This window comes from Cebus imitator, unplaced genomic scaffold, assembly GCF_001604975.1.
Source record: "Cebus imitator isolate Cc_AM_T3 unplaced genomic scaffold, Cebus_imitator-1.0 Scaffold102, whole genome shotgun sequence".
NCBI classification, from domain to species: Eukaryota; Metazoa; Chordata; class Mammalia; order Primates; family Cebidae; genus Cebus; species Cebus imitator.
In genome coordinates this window covers 1322169-1332519 of record NW_016107417.1, presented here as the reverse complement: position 1 = coordinate 1332519, position 10351 = coordinate 1322169, and the positions used below count along the sequence as shown (strand labels likewise).

General features: G+C 43.5%; 1 protein-coding gene across 3 annotated transcripts in view; it reads left to right on the top strand.

The window, feature by feature from the left end:
- KDM2A (lysine demethylase 2A) overlaps nt 1–10351 on the top strand; it is a 138870-nt gene that overhangs the window by 9621 nt on the left and 118898 nt on the right. Inside the window, exon 2 of one of the 3 annotated variants that reach the window (XM_037741555.1) lies at nt 4609–4730. The exons of the other annotated variants lie outside the window; for them this stretch is intronic. The gene's annotated coding sequence lies outside the window, so the exon portion shown is untranslated. The remainder of the gene's footprint in view (nt 1–4608; nt 4731–10351) is intronic. 3 annotated transcript variants of the gene reach the window in all.

The following is a 10351-nucleotide window of genomic DNA, read 5'->3' as shown; positions in this document are numbered from 1 at the left end:
GCAACCTCCGCCTCCTGGGTTCAGGCAATTCTCCTGCCTCAGCCTCCCGAGTAGCTGGGATTACAGGCACGCACCACCATGCCTAGCTAATGTTTTGTATTTTTAGTAGAGTTGGGGTTTCACCATGTTGACCAGGATGGTCTCGATCTCTTGACCTCGTGATCCACCCGCCTCGGCCTCTCAAAGTGCTGGGATTACAGGCTTGAGCCACCGTGCCCGGTCTAAAATTCTTTATAGAGATGTAGAGATGGGTTTTCACTGTGTTGCCCAGGCTGGTCTCGAACTCCTGGGCTTAAGTGATCCTCTCTCCTGCCTGGAGGCCTCTCCAGCCTCCCCAGGTGCTGGGATTATAAGTGTGAGCTGCTGTGCCCGGTGCCATTATCACTCTGAGGTCTTTCTGACTGGGAATATACTAGGCAAAATAGCATATTTATTTTAAGACTTTTTTTTTTCTAGTATGAAAGTATAATGTTAACAATTAGAAAAAAGTGTAGGTGGTCTACATTGTTGAATTAGTTTATTTCTAATTATTTTATGAGATTTAGTATTGAGCCTGTGTTGGTAGAGAACACACTATTCTCATTGTTGCAGCCTCCCTCCTAATGATGTAGGAAAAACTTATTATCCATTTTTGAGTGATTCAAAAATGCAGATAATGAAGGAGCTAATTTTTTTTTTTTTTTTTTTGAGACGGACTCTGTCTGTCGCCCAGGCTGTAGTGCAGTGGCACAATCTTGGCTCACTGTAATCTCCGTCTCCTGAGTTCAAGTGATTCTCCTGCCTCAGCCTCCCGAGTAGCTGGGATTACAGGTGCCTGCCACCGCACCCAGCTTAAGTTTTTGTGTTTTTATTTTTTTTATTGCATTTTAGGTTTTGGGGTACATGTAAAGAACATGCAAGATTGTTGCATAGGTACACATGTAGCAGTGTGGAGTTTTTGTGTTTTTAGTAGAAATGGGATTTCACCATGCTAGCCAGGATGGTCTTGATCTCCTGACCTCATGAACTGCCCGCCTTGACCTCCCAAAGTGTTGGGATTACAGGCGTGAGCCACCGCACCCGGCCGAATGAGGATTATATTTAAGCCCTACCATTTTCTGTTGTTTTATTTTGCTGAGCACTAATCACTACTGTACTTTTGTGTATAGGTTTCCACTAGAGTATAAGTTCCTTTAGAATTGGTACTTTGTTTTTGTTTATACAGTGTGCTAGATGCTTCAAATAGGGCCTAACACATAGCAAGTGCTGAGTAAGTATTTGTTGATATTGTTGAAAGCCCTGATATATGCTCTTCTTTGCTACCAATTTTCTTGAATGCTAGAAGTAAGCCACTAGAATGGAGGAGGGTCTGGTTGCAGTGGCTCCCACCTGTGGTCCCAGCTACTCAGGAGGTTGAGGCGAAGTATCACTGGAGCCCAGGGGTTTAAGGTTGTCATGAGCTATGACTGTGCCAGTGCACTCCAGCTTGAGCTACAGAGCAAGACCCTGTCCCTAGAAAAATTAATAAATTAGAATAGAGGACACTTTGGCATGCAGGGATGAGGGGGATCTTTGGATATTAGATCTTGCAGTATAGTTAGAACCAGAAGATCTAAGCTATAACAAGTAAAAACATATGTGTAGCACATATATCAGAATACCACATTTATGGTATTTGGTATTTGGACCATTACAACAAGTAATAAAGTGTCTAGTTGACTTTAAAAGTTTAGTCTGGCTGGGTGCGGTGGCTCACGCTTGTAATCCCAGCACTTTGGGAGGCCAAGGTGGGTGGATTGCTTGACATCAGGAGTGTAAGACTAGCCCGACCAACATGGAAAAACCCCGTTTCTACTAACAATACAAAAATTAGCTGGGTGTGGTGGCACATACCTGTAATCCCAGCTACTCGGGAGGCTGAGGCAGGAGAATCGCTTGAACCTGTGAGGCGGAGGTTGCTGTGAGTTGAGATTGTGCCACTGCACTCCAGCCTGGGTGACAGAGTGAGACTCCATCTCAATAAATAAATAAAATTAATAAAAGTTTAGTCTGGGCTGGGCGCAGTGGCTAACGCCTGTAATTCCAGCACTTTGGGAGGCTGAGGCGGATGGATCACGAGGTCAGGAGATTGAGACCATTTTGGTAACACCGTGAAACCCCACCTCTTAAAAAAACAAAAAAAAGGGCTGGGCGCGGTGGCTCAAGCCTGTAATCCCAGCACTTTGGGAGGCCGAGGCGGGTGGATCGCGAGGTCAAGAGATCGAGGCCATCCTGGTCAACATGGTGAAACCCCGTCTCTACTAAAACTATAAAAAATTAGCTGGGCATGGTGGCACGTGCCTGTAATCCCAGCTACTCAGGAGGCTGAGGCAGGAGAATTGCCTGAACCCAGGAGGCGGAGGTTGCGGTGAGCCGAGATCGAGCCATTGCACTCCAGCCTGGGTAACAAGAGCGAAACTCTGTCTCAAAAAAAAAAAAAAAAAAAAAAAAGAAAAAAACTCTGTCTAAAAAAAAAAAAAAAAAAAAGAAAGAAAAAGTTTAGTCTGATTTTTTTTTTTGAGATGGAGCCATGTTGGCCAGGCTGGTCTCAAACCTCTGACCTCGCCATCCGCCTGCTTTGGCCTCCCAAAGTGCTCGGATTGCAGGTGTGAGCCACCGGGCCTGGCCTTAAGCTCTCCTGTTCTAATCTTGTCCTAAACTGTGTCTAGGTTTTGGTAACCTTTAGACAGCCTCAAAGCTGTGAAGCTGCAAGTAACGACGTTTGTGTTATTCTCAGGTCTTGGCTTTGGTTATTAAGTCAAGAGATTGATATGTTATGTATATCATGTAGATATACATTCTTTATATCTTTCTATTTTTGGGGGAAATGAACACTCTTAAATATGTTTCATTAATTTTCTCTGTTTATCTCATTTTTGGAATAGTACTTTATTTTTGCATTGCACTTTTCCATCAACAAGAGTTAAAATTCAGTAAACATTTATTATGTGCCAAGTAGTAGGCTAGGTTATTTCATATATATTACCTTATTTAATTCTTAAAACAACCCTGTAAGGTAGATGGTATAGTTTTTATTTTTATTACTTTATTTTATTTTATTTTATTTTACTTTATTTTTGAGACAGAGTCTTGTTCCGTCGCCAGACGCCAGGCTGCAGTGCAGTGGTGTCATCTTGGCTCACGGCAACTTTCGCCTCCCAGGTTCAAGCAATTCTCTTGTCTCAGCCTCCTGAGTAGCTGGGACTACAGGTGTGTGCCACCACGCCCAGCTAATTTTTGTATTTTTAGTAGAGACGGGCTTTCACCATATTGGCCAGGATGGTCTCTATCTCTTTACTTTGTGATCTGCCCGCCTTGGCCTCCCAAAGTGCTAGGATTACAGGCGTGAGCCACCGCGCCTGGCCTTATTTTATTTTTTAATAGAGACGGAGTTTCTCCATGTTGGTTGGGCTGATCTTGAACTCCTGACCTCAGGTGATCTGCCCACCTTGGCCTCCCAAAGTGCTGGGATTACAGACATGAGCCACCATGCCCAGCCAGGGTAGATGGTATAGTTTTAAACCTTAATTTCTTTTTAAACTATGGAGAGAGAGGCTCAGGGAGGGGCCATGACTTGCCCAAGATCACAGAATTGGTAAGAGGTGAAACCAGACCTTGCACTCAGGTACCCTGACTCCAAACTCCAAGTTTCTTCTCTTACACCATCCAGTGTCTCTTGTGTACTTTATACAGAAAACAGACTGGGTACAGTGGCTCACGCCTGTAATCCCAGCACTTTGGGAGGCCAAGGTGGACGGATCACCTGAGGTCAGGAGTTTGAGACTAGCCTGGCCAACATGGCAAAACTGCATCTCTACTAAAAATACAAAATTAGCTGGGCATGGTGGTGCATGCCTGTCATCCTAGCTACTTGGGACGTTGAGGCAGGAGAATCGCCTAAACCCAGAAAATGCAAGTTGCAGCGAGCTGAGATCGCGCCATCAAACTCCAGCCTGGGTGACAAGAGGGAAATTCCACCTCAAAAAAATAAAAATAATAATAACCACTCTACTGCACTGTGTGTAGACTGAATATTTTCTCTTTTTTTGATGCTACTTAATGTTTTCTTTTTCTTTTTTTTTTGAGATGGAGTTTCACTGTTGTCACCCAGGTTTGAGTGCAATGGTGCAATCTAGGCTTACTGCAGCCTCCACCTTCTGGGTTCAAGTGATTCTCCAACCTCAGCCTCCTGAGTAGCTGGGATTACAGGTGTGCGCCATCATGCTTGGCCAATTTTTGTAATTTTAGTAGAGATGGGGTTTCACCATATTGGCCAGGCTAGTCTGGAACTCCTTACCTCCTGCCTTGGCCTCCCAAAGTGCTGGGATTACAGGCATGAGCCACCGCACCTGGCCTTCTTTAACATTTTCTTCCTAACATCTGTCTGCTTAACATCCTGAATGAAATAACTGTAAATATTTGATAGCCAGTGTTTGAACATGTTTCAAAAAAGATGGCACATTCTTTTCATGAACTTTGAACTTATTGCACTTGATCTGTTAAAACAGCAGTATTGTGCAGTTAGTGTGTATGTCAAGGCTTTTATTTATGTGTGTCACTCATATCCTTGTTTTCTGTTTTAAATTTTAGGTTCTTGGGGTTTTTCTCTGTCTGTGAGTACTTGGTAAAAAGTTAAACGCTAAAGATAAAAGGCAGCAAATAGTGACCAAACGAATGTTTTTGGCAAATACATTGGTGAAGGCCTCCTTCAGGTAGGTAGAGAGGAGGAGGGAAGAGGGTGGCCTTTCAGCTGGTAAAGACAGCATAAGCTTTATACTACTTCTATAAGGCCTATTCTGTAGCTCTCGAATAGATGAGCAGAACTTGAGGGTTACTGCTGATAATGTTGGGTAGAAATTTTAAACAACTTTGAAAGCCAAATATGGACATAGCCATTAAGTTTTGATTTGTCTTTTTTTTTTTTTTTTTGGATATGGACTCTCATGTCCAGGCTGCAGTGCAATGGCGTGATCTTGGCTCATGCAACCTACACTTCCCAGGTTCAAGCGATTCCTGCCTCGGCCTCCTGAGTAGCTGGTATTACAGGCACACGTCATCACGCCCAGCTAATTTTTTGTGTTTTTAGTAGAGATGGGGTCTCACTATTATTGGCCAGGCTGGTCTGCAACTCCTGACCTCAAGTGATCTGCCCATCTCAGCCTCCCAAAGTGCTGGAATTACAGCCTGAGCCACTGTGCCCAGCTGGTTTGTTTTTAATAGAACAGTGATTTGGCCAAAGTGGCATTTTGGGATTAAATCTCCAGTTTCAGGTCAGGGGCTGGTCTAGAAGGATATTCAGATAGCTTATCTTTTGAGGAGACAGGAACCCTAAACTCTTAAGACAGTGGTTTTCGAAGTGTGACTCTTTAATTAGCAGCATCAGCATTAACTGGGTGTCTGGGAACATGTTAGAATGCAAATTTTTGGCTCCCCACCCCCCCCCCAGAGTTACTGAACTAGAAACTCTGGAGTTGGGGCCCAGCAATCTGTGTTTTAACAAGGCAGGTGATTTTGATGCATGATGCATGCAAAAGTTTGAGAACCATTGCTGTAGAGTAGAAATGGAAAGGAAAAGATAAAAGCAAGACACATTGTCAGTGAAGGACTGACTAAACTTGGTGATGGATGGATAGCAGCATATTATAATAGAAAAGGGTGCTTAATTGGGGATGTTGAGCCTTGAATTTTGGTATCAAGTCTATTACCAACTGTGCTTTTATTTTTATTTCTTTTTGAGATGGAGTTTTACTCTTGTTGCCTAGGGTAGAGTGCAATGGTGTAATCTTGGCTCACTGCAATCTCTGCCTCCTGGGTTCAAGCAATTCTCCTGCCTCAGCCTCCCAAGTGGCTGGGATCACAGGCATGCGCCACCACGCCTGACTAATTTTGTATTTTTTTTTTTAGTAGAGATGGTGTTTCACTATATTGGTCAGGCTGGCCTCAAACTCCTGACCTCAAGTAATTCACCTGCCTCAGCCTCCCAAAGTGCTGGGATTACAGGTGTGAGCCACCGTGCCTGGCCTATTTTTATTTTATTTTATTTATTTATTTTTTTGAGACAGTGTCTCTCTCTGTTGCCAAGGCTGGAGTGCAGTAGGTGATCTCAGACCTCTGCAACCTCTACCTCCTGGGTTCAAGCAATTCTTCTGCCTTGGTCTACCGAGTAGCTGGGACTACAGGTGTGTGCCACCATGTCCAGCCAATTTTTGTATTTTTAGTAGAGACGGGGCTTTCACCCTATTGGCCAGGTTGGTCTTGACCTCCTGACCTCGTGATCCACCCGCCTTGGGCTCCCAACGTGCTGGGATTACAGGTGTGAGCCACCGTGCCTGGCCTATTTTTATTATTTTTTTTGAGACAGAGTCTCACTCTGTTGCCCAGGCTGGAGTGCAATGGCTTGATGTCTGCTCACTGCAACCTCTGCCTCCTGGGTTCGAATGATTCTCCTGTCTCAACCTTCTGAGTAGCTTGGATTACAGGTGCCTGCCACCATGCCCGGCTAATTTTTGTATTTTTATTTTATTTTTATTTTATTTATTTTTTTTGGGGGGGCGGAGACGGAGTTTCGCTCTTGTTACCCAGGCTGGAGTTCAGTGGCGTGATCTCGGCTCACCGCAACCTCCGCCTCCTGGGTTCAGGCAATTCTCCTGCCTCAGCCTCCTGAGTAGCTGGGATTACAGGCACGCGCCACCATGCCCAGCTAATTTTTTGTAGTTTTTAGTAGAGACGGGGTTTCACCATGTTGACCAGGATGGTCTCGATCTCTTGACCTCGTGATCCACCCGCCTTGGCCTCCCAAAGTGCTGGGATTACAGGCGTGAGCTACCGCGCCCAGCATTTTTGTATTTTTAATGGAGACGGGGTGTTGCCGTGTTGGCCAGGCTGGTCTTGAACTTCTGACCACAGGCATCTGCCCACCTCGGCCTCCCAAAGTGCTGGGTTTACAGGTGTGAGCCACTGCACCCAGCTTCCGAGAGAGAGAGAGAGAGAGAGAGAGAGAGAGAGAGAGTGTGTGTGTGTGTGTGTGTGTGTGTGTGTGTGTGTGTGTGTTTTAAATGAGCTTCCGCCTCTTGGGTTCAAGCAGTTCTTTTGCCTGATCTTGGCTCACTGCAGCTTTCACTTCCTGGGTTCAAGCGATTCTTGTGCCTCTGCCTCCCGAGTAGCTGGGATTGTAGTCACACACTGCCATGCCCGGCTATTTTTGTATTTTTAGTAGAGACAGAGTTTCACCATGTTGTCCAGGCTGGTCTTGAACTTCTGGCCTCAAATGATGCACCTGCTTTGGCCTCCCAAAGTGTTGGGATAGCAGGTGTGAGCCACCACAGCCTGGAATTTTAAATCTAACATAAAACATCTGTAAAGTAGTCTCAGATTGTGTTTCCCACATCATGCTTTGCAAAAGTAAGCATGAAGCCCTTTTTTTTTGTTGAATTTTCGCAAAACTAACTTCATGGTCATGACAACTCTCAACCCAGTTGCACATTTTCTTTACTCCTTTTAACTTATACAAAGATCAACTTATTTCAGTAACATAAGCATTTACTGTCTAGACATCAGTCATTAAGTTACAGCAGATTTCCTTTTGATATTCTCTCTTTTTTTTTTTTGAGATGGAGTCTCACTATGTTGCCCAGGCTGGAGTGCAGTGGCATGATCTCGGCTCACTGCAGCCTCTACCTCCCAGGTTCAAGCAGTTCTCCTGCCTCAGCCTCCGAGTAGCTGGGACTACAGGCGTTCGTCACCACACCCGGGTAATTTTTTATATTTTTAGTAGAGATGGAGTTTCACCATGTTGGCCAGTTTGGTCTTGAACTCCTGACCTCGTGATCCACCCGCATTGGCTTCCCCAGGTGCTGATAGTATAGTCATGAGCCACCACGCCTGGTTTGATGCTCTCTTTAAAGGATAGGGAAATGAGAGAAAAGTTGTGGTGCTGTTGTGAGCAAATGTTAAATTATTATTAATTGCCCTGTAGCTGAAGACTCTATGATCACTCTGAAAAACTACCTCGTGAGCTGGTTGTGGCCCTCAGCCTTAATTCATGTCTTTAGATTCTGGATTACAGATGTTAGGAACTTTTTTGTGTGTCAAGGCAGTACTCTGGCTAACTGACTCATGTCTGATAGTGACCTCAAGATAATGTATATTCATAAATGTAGTCATCATTTTATAGTAGTTTTATAGTTTCTAAAGTACTCCTATGTCTCTTGTGTCTTTTTGTCATCTTAGTCTTTTGATCATCACCGTTGTTGGGTTGAGGTTGCTAGAATTTATGGACTGTATTATATGATGCATAATCCCAAAAGCTTCCATTTGCATATCTTAATCTATGTGAATAAAGATGCCCCCGGAGTTCTACAGTGCACACCCTGTAGAACTATGCACTGATGTTTCTACTCACTACTGAAGTCTGGATTCTAGATAGCTTACCTTTTCATATACTTTCATTGCATTCTGTGTTTACCTTTGTGCCTTCGTATAACTACAATTAACATTACTAGTGTAAGTATTTGTTTAATATCTGACTTTTTCACCAGACCAGAAATGTTTTTTGGGGGATAAGGTAAAGGAAAAGTCACACTGCGTATTTGAAACTAGGAAGACAAAAGCCCAGTCTCATGGATAATAGCACACATTGATGAATGTATACTGTGTGCTTGGTACTGGCGTTTTCCATATACTCACTAATTTAATTCTCAAGAACCCTTTGAAATGGATTCTTTGATTCCCAATTTACAGTTTTGGAAACAGATGCAAAGTACAGTTAAATAACTTGTCTCAGGTTATCCAGTTAAGAGACAGAGCCAGAATTCAAAGTAAACAGCCTGGTGGTTCCAGAGCATACTAAGTTATACTGCCTCTTCATCAACTTTGTTGGGACACAGCTTGTAAGTGTTTTGCTGATGGATTTAGGGTGTTTCCTAAGTCATCTTTTCTCATTCAGGAGATTCATTCACTTAAACAAATGTTTGTTGAGTGCTTATGTTGTACTAAGCATTTTGTTTGGGTCTTCCAAATGCTGTGGTTTCAGATAATGCTGATTGCTTTGAAGAAATTACGAGGATGATGATATACTTGTAGGTTGGAGAATTAAGTCATCAGTGAAAGGCTTCTTGAGAAGATGGCATTTTGTACTGAGATGTGAGTGATGAATAGCCAATCTTTTGATGTTCAAGGGGTCGGGACCAGATCTGGGCAGAAAGAACTCTTAAGTATAGGGAACAGGCAATGCAAAGCCCCAAAGTAGGAAAGAGAAAATAATACTAAGCATTTAACCATGTTCAGATACCATGTAGGGCTCTGGGTTACAGTAATTAATAAAGCAGGTATGGTCCTTCTGTCATGGAGCTTCTGATCTGGTGGAAAAGTCAGACATTAAACAAATACTAGTAATGTTAATTATAGTTACACAGAGGGCTGCAAAGGTAAACACAGGCTGCAATGAGTGTATATGATAGAGTGAGCTAATCCAGACTTCAGTGGGTAGAAACATTAGAGAACACTTTCCTGAGAAAGGCTTTGAAGTTGAGACCTGAAGAGTGACTAGGAGGTAACCAGGCAAAGATGCAGAGTGATTAGCACCTGCAGAAACTGTTAAGGTTGGCAAGAATTTGACATGTTTGAGAAACCTGCCAGCCAACTAAACAAAACACCAAAAGGCCATTGTAACTGAAGAGACATGAGTGGATGAGAGTTAAAATCTTGACAAGGTAGACAGGTCAGATTGAATAGAGTGTTATCCTGAAGCTGTTGGGAAGGCAGAAATTCAGCAGAGTAGTAATGCATTTGGACTAATATCAGTGGGCAATGTAGAGAAAGGGTCAGAGAGTGGGCAAGAGTAGATTTGGGGAGATTAATTAGGAGGCTACTATAATGGTTCAGATAAGATATGATTTGGTATGGTTGAGTGCTGACAGAGTTAGAGAGGAGATTGATTCTATGCTTGAGAGTCTATGATTGATTGTATGATTGAAAAATACTTATGAAATAGAATCAGGACTTTTCATTGAATGTTTTGAGGGTCAGTGTAAAGGAGGTAATATATGGCCGGGCTCGGTGGCTCACACCTGTTATCCTAGCACTTTGGGAGGCCAAGGTAGGTAGATGACGATGTCAGGAGATCAAGACCATCCTGGCCAATATGGTAAAACCCCATCTCTACTAAAAATACAAAAATTAGCTGGGCGAGGTGGTGGGTGCCTGTAGTCACAGCTACTTGGGAGGCTAAGCAAGAGAGTCACTTGAATCAGGGAGTCAAAGGTTGCAGTAAGCAAAGATTGCACCACTGTACTCCAGCCTGGTGACAGAGCGAGACTCCATCTCAAAAAAAAAA